This window comes from Phyllostomus hastatus, unplaced genomic scaffold (assembly GCF_019186645.2).
Source record: "Phyllostomus hastatus isolate PE091 unplaced genomic scaffold, TTU_PhHast_1.1 phas_contig_34, whole genome shotgun sequence".
NCBI classification, from domain to species: Eukaryota; Metazoa; Chordata; class Mammalia; order Chiroptera; family Phyllostomidae; genus Phyllostomus; species Phyllostomus hastatus.
Window position 1 is genome coordinate 25,691,974 of NW_025333857.1, and position 17,510 is coordinate 25,709,483.

The 17,510-nt window shown below is 37.6% G+C and overlaps 1 protein-coding gene across 5 annotated transcripts in view; it reads left to right on the forward strand.

Annotated features, from left to right (window-relative positions):
- The window catches only part of GLIS3 (GLIS family zinc finger 3), a 452,994-nt gene that overhangs the window by 267,274 nt on the left and 168,210 nt on the right, over window positions 1-17,510 (forward strand). The window lies entirely within an intron of this gene.

The window sequence follows — 17,510 nt, forward strand, 5'->3', positions numbered from 1 at the left end:
CAAAACAAATTTATTATCTTAGGTTTTTGGAGATCAGAAGTCCAAAATGAGCCGTAGTGGAATTTTTGGGTAGAAGTCAGCAGGACTGCTTTCTTCTGGAGGCCCTGAAGGGAGAATATGTTCCCTTGCCTTTTTCAGCTGGTAAAGGTCACCTGCACTGCTTGGCTTGTAGTGCCGTCCTCATAGTATTCTAGACTCTTGCTCCCATTGCCCCATCTCCTGCCCCCAACTTGGATTCTCTTGTTCCCAACTTGCATTCTCTTGCCTTCTTATAAGGACACTTGTGATACTTTAGGCCTGCCCAGAGAATCCAGGATAGGTTTTCCATCTCAAGACCATTATTTTAATCAATCTGTCAGCTCCTTTTTACCATGTAATATAAGGTATCACATGTGCTGGGACTAGGACATGGACATTGCTATTGGGACCATTTTCATCCTGCCACAGTGGGACTAGAAAGAATCACCCAGGAGGGCTGGAATAAGATGTCTGTGGGAGAATGTTAGTACATTTGTCCACCAAAGAATAAAGGCTGATGTGGGGGGAGTGATGTTGCATCCAAATGGCATAGCCACATTACACAGATGATCCTTACTTGCTTTTCTGTGTTTGGTTTGTTGAAAGCTAGTACCTGAGAAACTCATCATTTTACATTTCTTTCCATGGAATATTCATAAGTGGCTGATCTGGGCTGACTGCTTATTTGGATACCTGAAGCTATTTAAAAATTTTAAAACTTAAAAGAATGCTTGATTTGAACTTTCTTGGGAAATTTTTGTCCTTTTAAAGAAAGTGAAAAACAGGCATACGAGTTTATAGACAGAGCCTCACATGGAGAGACTGGAAGGGAACACTTACATTAGTATTTTCCAGTTCCACACACAACTTGTGTTATTGCTTATTATTATGTTATATAATAAATCTGAGTTTTAATCAGTTAGCTGAATTTAGTCTTTTCTGGAAATTCATAAGAATAATAATAGCATCTCTATTAAGATACACATTTGGTGTTTTTTGCTTCGATAAACTTTAGTTTTTGATAGATACCATTTACAGCCTTAAAAAGTTGTGAATGAAGGCATGATTCATTGCCATAAGGGCTTTTTTTTGTTTGTTTGTTTGTTTTAAATAGGAAAAGAACAGCTCTTTTTAGTTCTTTGTGCAGTTAACTGAGTGATTCATTCATTGATTCATCAGACATTACTGAATGATGTGCAGTATGGTGCTACTGCAACCAGCATGAAGAATACAGACATGAGTAAACTAAATTGTAAGCTCTTTGAGGGTAGCAACAGGGCCTACTCCTGATAAATTCAATGTCTAGCATAGTCATGACATAAAATTAAAACACAGGAAATGTTGGTTGAACTGAATTGGAAATGTAGCCCCTGCCTACGAAGATCTCACCGCCAAGTCAGGAGGGACACATAAATATGTAAATTGAAATACAGCTCTGTGAGAGCACAGAAGAAAATATCTGTCAGGATTTACAGGGAAGACTCCACTAAGAAGCTGGCACTTGCTAGAGTTTGAAAGTTCAGGAATTGGCTAAGTTGAGAAAGGAGGAGCGCATGCCAGGCATAGGCAGCTGCAGGTGCATAGCTCAAGTATGTGTTTGGGGATCTGATAACACAGGATGTCACTAGAAGACAGGTGAGTTGAGGGTGTGGGGTAAAGGGGGAAGATGGTGGGAGATGAAGGTGCAAAGGTAGGTGAAAGCCTAATTGGGAAGAGCTGGTAGTTTCCTTGGTAGGAAGTTGGATTTTACCCTGTGGGATATAGGAAGTCACTAGATGCTTTTAGGTAAAGGACTAAGTAAACCATCTTTTCTTTCTTATTAAGCTTTTTGAAATTGTGAAATGTATCTACCAGAGAGTGAATATAACATATATGTATATTTTAAATGAAAATGATAAAATAACTCTGATGAGTCTTAACATCTAATTTAAGAGACATTATTAATTTCTTAGGATTTCCCTGCATGTCTCTCACTCTCTCTTCCCATCAGAGGAAAATACCATTTTAATATTATAATAATAATTTGCTTGTTTTTCTTTAAAGTTTTACCACATGTGTATATATCCCTGAAAGTATATTGTTTGGTTTCACCAGCTTTTGAAGTATATATAATGGAATCATACTGAAGGCTTTTGTTCTCTGATTTTCTTTATTGCTCCTCATAGTTTTCAAGATTTATCCTGTTGATCTGTGGACTTACGGATCATTTATTCTTACAGCTATATCATAGTTATTAAGTGATTACACCAAATTTAATTATCCAGTTTACCATCATGTATGTTTGGGTTATTTCCAATTTATTATTATTATGAATAACTCTATTTTAATTATTCTTACACTTGTGTAGTGGAGATATGTATTTGAGAGTTTTCCTAGGAGAGAAATCATGAGGTCATATTGTGTGTGCACATTCAATTTTTTAATTGACTTTTTAATCTTTGTCCCTTTGTTGGATAGAAAATATTTTCTAACTTAGAATTTTACTTCCCATTTTTCTACATGGTGATGAGGCCGAGGACTGTGTATTTTTTCATATATACATTGGCTGTTTGTATTTCTTTTTCTGTGAAATATAAGTCTTTCTATTTTAAAGAGGGTTGTCTTTGTTTTACTTCTTATTTGTGGGAGTCCTCTTCTAAGGTACCCTTCCTACCTATGATCTTCAAAATATTATCCTTTTTTTTTTTGCTTAAATGTGTTAACCTGCCATCTTTGACTTTCAAGTTCTTGATTGAAAATTTTTTTAATGGTGGGGTTTGAAATCTACTTTCACTTCTTTCTTCTGGATGTCAGTTGTTCTAGCAACATTTTAAAATAAGCCATACTTTCCCTACAGATCTGCAATGCCACCTCTGTCATAGGTCAGGTTTCCATGTATGAATGTGTTTATGGGGCCTCTATTCTTTTCTATTGGTCTATTTTTTCTGTGTCCATGATGAAATAGTAAATTACATAGTGACTAAGTCTTGTTTGTTAGAAGTCCTCCAGCCTAGTTCTTCTTTAAGCCCGTCTTGGCCTCTCTTTCTTGGCTGTTTGTTTTTCAGTATACATTTTAGAATAAGCTCATCAAAGTCCTTGAAAAATCCTGTTGAGATTTGATTGAAATCTTGCTGAATGTGTAGCTCCATTATAGGATCATTGACATGTTTATAGTTGTGAGTCTTCCCATCCATATATAGGCACTGCATCTTTATCTTCTTTAAGTTCTTTCAATAAAGTTTTACATTTTTTTTAATTTAAAAATCTCACATAACTTTTGTTAGTCTCTCCTCATGGAATGTTATATATTTTTGTTGTTACTTTTATAAATTATAACTTTTAAAAATTTATACTTTAAATTCTTGGTTTCTGGTGCACAGGCGTGCAGCCTTTCTGGAAAAGCACTCTATCAGAGAGTCTAGAAGAACAAGCATTCTCATTCATTGCTGGTGAGGATGCAAAATGATTACAACCTCCAGGATGGAGAATTTCATGATATGTAGGGACATGTTTATCTACCATCAGACAAAAGAATCCCACTTCTAGAAATTTATCTTTATGAAATAGCTCTACAAATATAAAGTAACAGAAATATAGTTACTTGTAGTATTCTTTGTAATGGCAAAATATCAGAAACACAAATGTTCAATTACAGAGATGAATTGAATGACTATGGCACATCCATACCATTGAGTACTATGAAGCTATCAAGTCATGAGGAGTATTTCTACAAACTGATATCCATGATAATTGTTAAGTGAAAAAAATGGGTAAAACATGTATAAAAGAGTGTGTATCATATGCTCCCTTATTTAAAAGAAAAGAAATAAGTTTATGCTGTGTCTTCTCTGCTGCTGAACTCAAAAATGAAATTTTTATTTTTATTCATTATATCTTTTATTTTTAGAAATAGTTTTTATTTTTTTAACTTCTAGTCAAATTTGAAAATTTCTTCTTTCTTTGTTATACCTTAATTTTTCTCTTTTATTTCTTAAAACATTCAAATCATATTTATAGACCTGATATATCCATACTTGTGTAGCTGATCATCTTTTCAGGTCTTGTTCTACAGTGTGTAGTTTTTTCTGGCTGTTTCTGCTGTCACTCAGGGGTAATTTTTTACTATGAGCATACATTCCTTAGTATTTTATCTTTGGGAATCCTCTGAGGCCTAAGTTGAAACTGCATTCTTCCAGGTAGTGTTTGCCTTTGTTGCTTCCACAACTTTAGAAACTCTGTCAACTCTATATCGCTTTAAATGAAAATATTAGTCTTGGGGAGTTTCGGACCATACAAGTAACATGAATTCAGGATCCCAATGCAGGTTTTGTGATTAGGAATTCTTCAGGCAGCTTCCCTGCCCCTTTATCAAGAGGCAAGACATCTTTGCCTGTTGCCTCACTCTGTGGGTCAGGTTTATTTATGTATTTTTCCTCAGTTCATTTGCTGACTGTGTTGTCATGAATGAGTCTCCCTCTGAACCCAACTTCAAATCTGGACTCATACTTCTCCCCCACCCCCACGTGGCCCCTTACAAGCGAAGATCTAGGATGCCTGGGTTAGTAGAATATCCCCATCTTGTTCTTACTCTTGATTCCTGAGTGTTTTTTATTTGTTTGTGTGTTTCTAGTCTCTAAAGCATTAACTTAATCTGTTGATATGCATTAAATTAAAAAAGATATTCTTTAAAAAATTTTAACCAACATTTTTAGATGTGCTGCATCAAAAGTGAAATTTTTGAACATCTAATTTGCCGTATTGCTGGGGAAGTAAATAGGGAATCAGTTTTGATTTTTAGGATGATAACTAAATGGAAGTGTTGAGCATACGCAGACATTAGGGAGCAGCTAGAGGCAAATGGGCAGTTTTTGGTTCTGATTATTTATTCACAAAATAATGCACAAATCCTGTGTAAATACCTAGATCTCATTATACAGGCAAAATGTGTAAAACAACTAAAAAAGAAGATATGTAATACTCATTAGTTATGGAAATAGTTGTTTACCCCTGTGGTATTTTAAACTAGGTTTGTGAGTCAGAGTATATTTTCAGTCTGACCTTAAGGAAGACATGTACTTGCCAAATCATGAGTGAGAAAAATGAATCCCAAATCGAGGTGTAGGTGTCAAAATTGCAGTCTCCCCTGCCAGCATTACTTATTTGCCAAACATTTTTCAACACAAAGAGGGCACCTGAGCACATGCCAGGCCATGGATTGTACTGTGAAATGTCAGTTGAAGCATCTTTTTATTTCTCAATGGGAGGGTGTAAAAAAGGAGACCATAATGAGAAACCATTTGCTGTATTAGTTTAGCTGTTCCAGCAGGTGCCTTTCTGGAACAGTATTTCTCAAAGTGTTGTCCAGACCATGGACCTTGTCAGAAATGCAAATTCTCAGGTTCGACCTAAGACCTTTTCATAAAGAAACTCAGGGGGTTTGAGGGAAGAGAATCCTGAAATCTATTTGAAAAGGCTTCTGGATGATCCTGATGTGTGCTAGAGTTTGAAAGCTATTGCTCCTGAGGAGGCTGGATTGGAACAGGAAGGAAGTATTTGTTCTGAAAATATAAACCAGTATTCCTATTGTCAAAATACTTTTAAAATGTGGCAAAGCAAATTATTTATAACAGACAAAAATGGCAGCAATCTAAATGTCTAGCAATAAGGGACTAGTAAAATAAATTATGGATAACCATTTGATGAAATTATGCAGTCATCAGAGTTATTTAGGAATATTTAATAGTGAGGAAAGTGCTTATAATAGAATATTTAAATGCATGTTTGCATATATACAAACATACGCATGCCTATGATGGCATGTACAGAGATTCATCAAGATTCCAGGGAATTTCTTTTCTTTCTTTTAGATTTCATTTATTTATTTTTAGAGAGAGGGGAAGGGAAGAAGAAAGAGAGGAAGAGAAATGTTAATGTGTGGTTGCCTCTCACATGCTCCCCACTGGACACCTGGCCTGCAACCAGGCATGGGCCCTGACTGGGAATTGAACCAGCGACCCTTGGGTTCACAGCCTGCTCTCAATCCAGTGAGCTACACCAGCCAGGGTCCCAGGGAATTTCTTACTTGTCCTTGGAAATACATGAAAATAATGTTGGTTCTCTATGGAGAGTGAGATTATAGGATATATTTACATTTGCCAGTAACATACACATATATTCATATTTTATGTATTTCTAAAATGTCTGTGATAGACCAATAGTAATTTCATAAAATACTAGTAACAAGAAAATAAAGTTTTTTAAAAAATTGTAGTAGAATTGCATTGAACTGCCGTTTTCAGAAGATTAAAGAGTACACCTGCCTTAGTGCCTTTCTGCAGAACAGCACGGGGGAAGAGCAGTACTAAGATTTTGGTGTGACAGATGGTACGAAGCCATGGCAGAGTGAGGTGCATTGTCAATAGGTTTTACTCGGGGGATATTTTCAGGCCAGTTCATGACACTGTTGACTGGCCACAAATCTCGAAAGTTTGAGAGCTGGAGTGAGAACACAGGAAATGCAAAATCCTCCTTCCCCATGATCCTGCAGCTCAGAAAATCCCCAACATCTGGCTCACGTGAGGAGCCAGGAAAGATGCGATTTACACTGGCAGCCAGCCTCACAGACAGCTTTACCCCATTGGCTCCATGTCACATAGGGAAAGCACTCTGCAAGGATTTGCTGAAGATTTTATTCTTAAGTGGAAACTCTTCATACACCTTAAACGAAACTAAAGACAATTTTGTCTGGCACCTCCGAGGGAATAAAAGTGTTTGACCTTATCAGAATTGGTTGGTAGAGATTATTGGTATCACATTGTCTGGTCTTTTGTTTTCCATCAGCTGGCTTAAACCTAGAATGATATTTAGAGAGCGAGGGGTATATACATTTACAAAGACAGCAAATCCATAGTTAACTTTTTTTTTTATTTTTTGACAAAAATTGTTGAAGAATAGAAACAATAGTTATCATGACTATGCCCATCACCAAACTGTTTACTCCTTAATAATAAAAAATATCTGTTCTTATTGAATCCACATTAATACTCTTACCAACACTAACCCATAAATGAGCATCTCTTTACTTTGAGAGGGGTTTGCCTTAGATCCGGTGTACACTCACCATTAACCCTAGGGGAAGGAAAGAGAGCAACGCAACCACATTGAACACTTTCCAGCAGAGCCTTTAACAAGGAAAAGCATTTCTTTGTAGTCCCCTTTCTCAACCAAGCAACTGGAATTGAAGTACAGAGGCGATTAATTTTCATTAATCCTTTTTTTTTGTTTGCACTTTTACATTTTAAATATCCGAAAACAACAATGACTTTTCCCCCACCCCAAAATTACTTTTGGAAGACACAGTTTTTACACTAAGCATTAGTGTAGGCACCATATGAGATTAAAGTGAATGCCATTATTCTTGTCCTCGTTGTAACATCATTAGTTGTGACTGTGACACGAGTAGACAGAACTGCCCTAAAGCAGGGTTTTCAATGGGGAGCCCTATTTTCTCATTGACTTGACACTGTAAAATCTGACTTCAGTGCGTCTAAAAGTAATTGGCCATGAGATACAATGAAATTTCATTAAAAATTTAACCCCTTAAAGTGACAACAAACTAATAACATATAGGGTCCAGCACAGATAACACCCCTTTTTTATTACAAAATCTTTTATTACAAAATCATAAACATGTAATGCTGTAGGATAACAATATCACACTCAAGCTCACCATATGACATTGTAGGTGAAATGTTCAAATTAAAACTATAAATTATTACACCCATGTTATTACCCTACTGACCTTACTCAAGCAGGTGTTACTTCCACTGGACCCTGTATTGCCAACTTCCAAGTTAAGCCACAGTTAAAATACAAACATAAAATGAAATTAAAACAAAAATGAAAGTATCACTCATTCCATTCATCAACATGTGAAGTATGGTAGATGAAGATATGGTGAGTGTAATAAACAGGCTCCAGGACACCTATAATTTTCCTAAGTGTTCCCAGCATATTAAACTTTCAAATGAAATCATAACTTCAGCAGTTAGCATCAAGGCTTTTAAATTACCTGATTCACTTTGTTTTACTCCTGCTCTTCCTTGCAGTTATGAGCAGAAGTAAATCTAATCTTCCTGCAGATTTGAGCCCAGCGACGTCTGCTGAAACTCTTTGCATCTTCATTAAGGAGGCTTGTGGGGAAGTAAAAGTACAAATTAGGGTGGAGGCACGTTGCAAAGTAGGCTACTGACGTACCAATTTGTACATCGACCTCCAAGGCATCTCCATAAAATGCCTTCCAATTTTAACAGCTGATACAACTTCCTCTTGCAAGACGTCTGACATGCCACTCCTTTTGCCATTAACACCTCCGTACAAATGGTTGCTAGAGCACTTGCGTGCGTCTGCTGACATGTGTGCGTCTGCTGACATGCTGGGAGCTACTTCTGCTTGAGAACTCGTTGGGTAAAGATACTTTGAGATGCTCCTCAAGTCCCAGGCCCTAATTTTCTACATCAATAAGCATCAGTCTGTTTCTCTGCTAAATAAACTGTTTCAAACTTTGATATTCCACACTTCAGAGAACTCCTTTAGTTAGGTCTATTTTTCAAATTTTGGGGCACGCTTACTGCCTAGGATGAACCTCTTTTTGTAATGGATAGGGAATAAGTTCATTTCTCTCCTTTAAATTGTATAAAATTTAACATATTTTTAAATATTAAAACAAACATGAACAGTTTGGGTATTGAAAATTAATTTAGACTTTTTGGCTGGACAGCTTCAGGTTAGCTGTGTCCTGGGTTGTCTGGGAATCTGGTATTCCTTTCCTCTTCTGTGTATTAGAAGGCATTGGCAATTTTGAATAGAGCCTTTAAGAAGCTCAGGCTTAGGCAACAGTCAGGGTAGCAGGAAATTCCTACTTGACCCACAGAGCCAAAATATTGTAAATTCCTCTTGGCAGGAACTTGTTTTTTTGCCACACTGTTTTAGGGGTGAATTTGTACCTCATTCACTGATCAGCTCCACTGAGGGCTTCTCGTGAGTCAGAGACGCTGCCAGGTGCCCCTCCACCACTCCTGATAAAACAACTGTGCCATTGCCATCTGGAGTTAAACGCTGTTGTTATCAGTAATTGCTAATTGGTTGATAGAATGTTTATTAATACCTGTCTTCTGCCGGAGGAATTGAAGTACCCTGTGGATGTAACATTCCCTTTCTCCTTCTCTCAGAGAGCGGGGGCGGCTTTCCGATAATGAACTGAGAGGTGGGAAGCTGCACACAAAAGTAGCTGGCTTGAGGCCCTTTCTGTGCTGCACACCTGGCTTTGGTCGACACACACCATGTTTGAAAATTGACTTCATAGTAGAAGTTTTCATGATTCACATTGCAACAGTGTTCAAGTTGTTTAGATTAAAATGTTTATTGAGATAAAGATAGATTCACATGGATTTGTAAGAAATAATACAGAAATCTACCCACATGTATATGAAGTTTTATGTGATTATAGCAGCAGTGTAGGTTCTTGTTATTTACCACCAGGGTCAAGCTATTTCCAACACCAGAAGGGTCTCTCCAGTTTCCTCTTCCTAACCCTACCCACTTGTCTCCCACGCCCACTGTATGGCTAAAATTCTTTCTGTTCAAAAGTTTACGTAAATGGAATCATACAATGTGTAACCTGTTTGGAGTGGCTTTTTCAACACAGCATCATTTACTGGAAATTCACCCCAAGTTGTTGAATGTATCAATATTTCTTTGGTTTTACTGCTGAGTACTATTGTGTGCTATGTGTATTATACCGCAGTATTTGAAATTCTGTTTAACCATTTACCTGGTGAAGGACACCTGGGCCAATTCCAGTCTTGGGCTGTCACGAATAAAGCTTCTGTGAACATTTGTGCATAGGTTTTTGTATGGACATAAGTTTGTATTTTTTGCATAAATATCCAATACTATAATTGTGGGGCCATTTGATAATTTTATGTTTGGTTTTATAAGCAACTGCCAACTGTTTTCCATGGTGGCAGTGCTGTTTTACATTCCTACCAGCTATGCACAATTGATCAACCTTCTCTACTCACTTGCCAGCATTTGGTATTATCAGTATGTATTTTTAACCTTCCTTAATAAGCATGTAGTGATTCCTTTAAGGTTTTATTTTTATTTTTAGAGAGGGGGAGAGGAAGGGAGAAAGAGAGGGAGAGAAACATTACTGTGTGGTTGCCTCTTGTGCACTCCCTACTGGGACCTGGCCTGCAACCCAGGCGTGTGCCCTGACTGGGAATCAAATCAGCCACCCTTTGGTTCACAGGCCAGCACTCAATCCACTGAGCCACACCAGCCAGGGCTGGTTTGTTTTATTATGTTGCATTTTGAGAGTTTTTCAAAATACATTAATCTATATACCAGTCTTTTGTTGGCTAAGTGGTTTACATATATTTTCTGCCAGTCTGTAGCTTGTCTTCTCATGGGATTTTATAGAACAAAAGTTTTGATGAGGACAAATTTATCAAGTTTTTTTTTTAATGGATTGTGCTTTTGGTATCAAGTCTAAGAAATCTTTGCCTAATTTAGATACCAAAGACTTCTTCCTATTTTTTAAAAAGTGTTTTACACTTAGGTCTGTGATCTGCCTTGAGTTAATTTTATGTATGTTCTGAGGTTTAAGTAGAATTTCCTCTTTTGTCTGTGGATGCTCATTTGTCTGTGGTGTTCCAACACCATTTGTTTGAAAGGCTATCCTTTCTTTAACTGAATTGCTTTTTGTACCTTTGTCAAAGTATCAGTTGAACAAATTTGTATGGGCCAATTTCTGGGTTCTCTAGTCCATACCATTGAATAAATATACTTTTCTTTCCCTTCCTCACTACCACCCTGTCTTGACTACTATAGCGATACAATAAACCTTAATATCAAGTAGAGTGATCCTTTCAACTTTATTACTTTTTGTTATGACTGTTTAAGGTAGTCTAGGGCTTGTGTCTTTCCTATAAATTTTGAGTGAATTATGGAAACTTCACTTCCATTTAGGGCTCTTTACCTTCCCCATATTTAAATACCGTTGTTATGATTTTCAGATGGTATTAGAATTTTTGTTTCAGTCATCAAATGTGATTTATAAAGCTTACAAAGAAATGATAATTTATTGTGTGTAGCAGTATTTCTGCTTTTTCCATTACATCTTCTTCATTTCTGATGCCCTAGGATTCCTTCTTTTATTGATCTCTTTCTGTTTGAAGAAATTTCTTTAATTCTGCTATCATCAAAATCTTTGTTTTTCTTCATCTGAGAATGTTTTCAGTTCAGCTTGAAACTACTTTGTTCTGGCCTTTTATGGTTGGGTACACATGAAAAATCCTGTCGTTTGAATTACTTCCCATGTAAGTAGTATATTCTTTATTTCTGGCTGCTTTCAAGATTTTTTCTTTACCTTTAGTTTTCAAAATTTTAATTGTATATGATGTGTCTTAGTGCAGATTTTTCTAGGTTCATCCTGTTTTAATTCACTGTTTCTTTAATTTGTGGATTTGTATCTTTAGCCAAATTTGTGGAGCTTTTAGCCATTGTTTTTACCATGTACCCTTTCAGCCCCATTTTCTTTCTTCTCTCCTTCCGAAACTCTGATGATATGAATGTTGGATCTTTTGTTATTGTCCCACAGGTCTCTGAGGCTCTGTTAACTTTTTTTCAGTATGTTTTTTCTTTTTGTTGAGATTGGGTGAATTCTCTCGTTGTGGCCTCCAGTTCACCAGTTCTGTCCCCTGTGGTCTCTACTGTTGACCCACCCCAGTGAGTGTTAAAGTTTCTTTTACTTTATTTTTCAGTTCTACAATTTCCATTTGCTTCTTTTTATAGCTCTTGTTTCTTTTCTGAGATCTTCTATTTTCCTTTCTTTTCCAAGAAAATTTGTAGTTGACTATGGAAGCATTTTTATGACAGCTGCTTTAAAATCCTTTTCAGATAATTCCAACATCTAATTCATCATATTCATTTTGGCATTGGCATTACATGAATGTCTCTTTTTTTCATTCAACTTGTGGGTTTATTTTTTTTAAGATTTTATTTATTTATTTTTAGAGAAAGGGGAAGGGAGGGAGAAAGAGAAGGAGAGAAATATCAATGTGTGGTTGCCTCTCACATGTCCCTTACTGGGGACCTGGCCTGCAACCCAGGCATGTGTCCTGACTGGGAATTGAACCGATGACCCTTTGTAGTTTTATTATTTTTTTAATTTTTAATTTTTATTTTTAAATCTTGGGTGATGGGTGATTTTCAAGTATATCCTGGTGTTTGGTCTATTATGTTTGAAAAATCTGGGTTCTATTGCAGTCTTCTATTTTAACAGTCACCCTGTTTAGGTTCAGCCATGTGGGGTTTTGCCTACTTGGTGTGGACTGTGGTTCCAATGGCAGTATAATCTCCAGAGCCATCTGGTTGCTGTTTCAGTTAGCTTAGTTTATCTGGTGCCCCTGGGCTCCCACTGGTCCTTGCTGGTGACAGGGCTTTCACTACAGGATGTCTTTCAGTGGGGAGGTGGGTTTCCCCTGTCAGTGTCCCAAGGTCAGGGAGGAGTATGTCAGGCTCATGGAAACAAAGGATTCCCAGACTGGGTCACTTGTTATATCTGGATCCCTCTTGATGGTTCTACTTGCCTGTCCTGAGAATCCAGTTTAAAGTATATGATCATTTTCTTAAAGATTTCTATTTTTTGTCCTTTTGGTATAAGTGCTTGTATTACAGTTCTTTGTGCATTTTGGGGCCTCACTCCATCCTTTCTTATTGAAATAAAAGTTCCATTGAGGTCAGTGTTACTCTGGGATGAGTAAGTGGCATTAGACCTATAGGACCTTACCCAGGTTGACTTGTAATAATCTGCTTACTCAGTCCCCTGTGCTTTTGATTGTGTGTATTATTGGATCTGGTCCTGTTTGCTCACCCCTACAACCTTCCATCTCCTCTGTTCCACACTCTCCCAGGCCACCGTGTGACTGGAGTGAGGAACATGGCCTGTCCACTTGGATGGCCTCACAAAAGCACATAACCCACTGATTTAAAGCTCCATCTTGGTTTATGCAAGTGATATGACCTTGCTGACCAATTATCACATTTTTTAACATTAGCCTTGATCTCAAGACTTACTGGGAGACCAGTGCTGTGCCTCAAAATATAGATAGCTCTGAGGAGTAGCTTATGTTAATTGGGAACTCAGTGGTACATATGGCACTGGGGAAGATCAGATGGTGGGATTAGTAGTGATATATTCCTAATTATACATAGTTTCCAGTAAATCTGCTTGAAAGATCAGAATGAGGGGGGGTGGAATTTTGTGAATAGTTGTTATCACACAAGGTAGTTTCAGTCCATATTAGAGTTTGAGTAATTATCAAAGCCCCCAAGCAAATCATCTGAAGCGGCATCCACGGGCTTCTTTTCCCAGTCTTCGTGAACTCCTCAGATGCGGAACAAGCACATTTAGCTCTGCTGTGCTCACATGAAGTATTAGCAACAGACAGAATGTCTCTTGTCAGGTAAAGCACAGCCCGCAACATAGAAATGCAAAACACTGCTGCTCATTGGACCCAGTGGCTCCGAGGTATTGAGAGTATATTTAGTTGTTTTGAGTTTCTATAAATTATTCTATAAGTACAGAAGACTTTATTTTCCTTCAGTGGGGGTCATTCTTGACAGTTCATCTCTTGATTTTTCATTAACATAACTGATTTATTTCTCTTTTTATTTTCCACAAATGAGTTTATAATTGATGTGTGTAGAACAAATGATGCAGTTCATAGTTTAATAACATCATAAAGTTATTATTTAAATTTGGAATGGCAAAAACTAGAAGGAAACATTGAGACAGAATTTTTACAGAACTAGACTGGCATCATTCTCATTTGGGTTTGTACATAATACCTCCAACACAGGTGATCTCTGCTTCTGTTGAGTGATGCATATCAATAAACCCTGTGATTTCCAGAGTAGTTTTAGATTTCTCATGTGAAATTAAATGTTGCCTTTTTTTGCTAAAATTTTTTCCTGTTTGAAAAATCTCTTAACATTACTAGCTGACACATTTTATTAAAAAATTAGTGAAACTAGCCCTGGCCAGCTGGCTCACTTGGTTGGAGCATCCTGCACACCAAAAGATTGCAGGTCTGATTGATTCCCAGTCAGGGCACATACCTGGGTTGTGGGTTCGATCCCCAGTCGAGGTGTGTTCAGGTGATTGATCGATGGTCCTCTTTTCCTCTATCTAAAATTAACAAACATATCCTTGGGCAAGGATTAAAAAAAGTAAACCTAGTAGTACCTGATGTATATCCATACAACCGGTAGTAGAAGATGATATTCTAGGGAAAAACATACATCTATCTTCTGGCTCCAGATATCCATGTGCCAGGAATGAGTGCCTTGTACTTTATGATCCCTAAAATTGTGAATTTTCTTTTCTGACAGAAGAGTTATGTCTAATTTTGACTGAAATGGTGAAGAAAACATTTTGTTTATGAATTAAACTCTATGTGTAGGGAATGTACCAAAGACAGGAAAGAATGTTGTTTACTAGTTATGAGAGCCTCTATCATAGCCTTAATTTTTGACTCTAATTTTTCTAACTCAGCAAAGTTTGGATTCTGTATTATTCCTGTGGGTATTTAAGAACCAATGACCCTATGGTGACTTAGGCCTTGATCATCCTACCCTCTTTCTGGCCAGCTGCTTACAGGCTTCTATAGATGACAGGGAAAATAAGTTAAGATGCAAGCCATTTTCCTTTCTGTTTCTGAGTAAAGTCTTGATGAAGAAAAGAGTTTGAAACTATCCATGGCTAAATATGTCACTGGATATATATTATGTTTGTTATGCATGGCCCTTCTGACTGACCAGAAACTGAAAGAACCTTATAGGTTTATTAGTTTGTGCTTATTTAGATATTAAATTTATAGAGCATCTTTTCCTGCATTCATAAAGGGCCCCACTTTTATCAGCAAGAAAAAAAAAACTTCTTTGTTTTCCTTCATGGGTCACTTGTTAAAAAGGAATGCAGTCAGACATATAAACATGGTAGTGTGTAGCAAAACATTTGTTCTTTACAAGTTGGAATGATTTGAGCCATACAAGCTGTGTGGAGCTGGGCTGGTAGCAACCAGCAAGTGTGACTTTCCTTGGGTGGGGATCTAGGGGAGAGATGAACCCTCCCTGTCCAGACCACCCTGGATAGATGTATTTAACATGAAGGAAGAAAAAAGAGACAAAAAGAGGTGGTATAATCAGATGATTTCTTTTTTAATTTATGCAGCTGTGTAGGAAGAAAAAAGATGAAGTAAAGGTACCCCATGCTGGTAGAGGAAGGGCAAATCGTGGGAAAGAGTATGTTTTAGAATGTCATTGTTCTTTTCTGTTCTCTGCATTAGCAAGTAAAAACAACAGCACTATGTGTAAACAACAAAAAAAATTAAAATATGCCATTCTGTAAAGACATAATAAAATCAAACAGGCTGATCCAGGATTTCTTTTCTGAGGGTAAGCAATTACTTTGCAGGTGGATAAGATTAAGGCTGTTCTAGGCTTCCTTCCGTCCCTCTGTGGCAAAAGCTCTCCAGAAACTTTTCAGCTATCTCTCAGGATTTTGGATGTTTTTCTGTGAAATAAATGTGCCAGCAATTGGCTAGACATTCACCTAGGAAGGTTACAGTCTTCTGGATATTCCTGGTAAGATGATATGATAGAAGACGTTTTCATGACAAGTGTTAGCTATGTGTGATGCCTTCCACAGCCCCAGAAAATCAGACAGCCACATCACAGTCCCAAGCAAGTCTATGTTTTCGGGTTGGACCTAGGTTTGTCATAAACTATCGATGGCATGATTCTGGTATGGAGTCCCTTGTCTGAAACCTTCAAAAAGTGTGATTATGCTAGCATTCATCCCTCTGTCCACCCAGCAATCCCATGGGCTTTGAATTCTTTATTAGTTCAGGGAGTTGGAGAGATGCTCCAACTTTATTAAGGACTGCAGATAGCCTTGAATTTTAGTATTGTTTCCTCTGTTGCTGTGTTAATGACCCAAGAAGGATTCCAAGCCTTCCCCCTGAAAATGTTTCACATAACTGTTGACTTTACTGAGAATTAACTACCAATAAGAAACATTTTCAAAACAGCATGTAAGGTTCATTTCTATATAATTCCTGGTTTCCAGAGTGATAAACATTCTGGGAAACTGACAAAATGATAAGTCATCTGACTCCAAACCAGCCCTAAAATGGACAAATAGCTTTTCATGCATCTTGGGAAGCAGAGCTACACCCAGGCAAGCATGACAAAAGTCACCTGGCTTCGTTCTGCTTTGTATCAGCCACTTGAAGGTGAGCCAAGGCAAAATATCAGGTCTTGGAAGATTTGACTTATTAATTCCTTGTGACTCATTTTCATCGTATTTTAGCTCTGGAATTCGATTCCATGCCTGCTGCTCCTTCCTCCTTCTAGTTAACTAACCAGTGCCATCCCTTTCATTTGCCCCTTTCCAGTTACCTAACAAGTGACTCTGACACTAGCTTTTTGGCTCCTTGCCTGACAGGTGTTTACTATACATAGGTTTCCACATGTCTATTCCTACTATTTCAGTCTTTTTCTTTCAAGTGTGGATGAAAGTCAAGGCTGAAGGACATTGGGAAGAGGCTTCTTTCCAGAAATAATTCCACAGTAATTCCGTACTCCCTGTTGAAGATCCCAAAGGTGGATTTGACTTCCTACTCTATAGTTTGACTTGCGTCCCCCATTCCTCTTCTGCAAATAGGGCACTTCTCACCCTCCCCAACCCATACACACTCCAAGTGCCTCTCAGCCCCTACTTGGTCCAGAGGTCTTCTTCTCATTGGAGGTGAACTTTCTCCTTCATTCCCTCCCCTAACAAATTGTTCAAGGCCTCCTCAATCCTAATTCCTTCGTGATCCTTCTGACACTGTATCATCTCCATTTTCACAACTTCCACTGCTTTAACCTTAATCTCTCCAAATTCTTACCGTTTAATTGTTCTTTTAAATGTTTTATATGATCTGATTTGTGTCCCCAACAACATTGTAAACTGTCTGCAGATAGGAAGGAGGTTTTCTTTTTTTAAGATTGCTCAAGCAGTAGCACAGCTGTGCCTGGTAGCAGGCACTCTCTAGACACTGATTGATTGGCATGCTGACTCCAGGCTGTGAGACGCAGTTAATTCCTCCCTTGGAGAGCCTGTATTGATGAGGACAAGCAACCATAATGTTAATTTGGCCCCATCTCCCTAATCTCTCTGGAGACTCTGGAGAGATACAAGGAAAGTTGGTTTTAAGAAGTAATGAAGAGAGAAATTTTGGGGCCCCACTTGAAATTCAAAAGATTAAGGATTGGTGATATGATTGTATCTCACTCATCAGAATCAGTTTTGATCCCTTTAAAGGCATGACAATTTCTAATGTAAAATAGCCTTAAGCTGGGCAACCTTTAATAAGATATACTTGGCACAGTAATTTCCATAT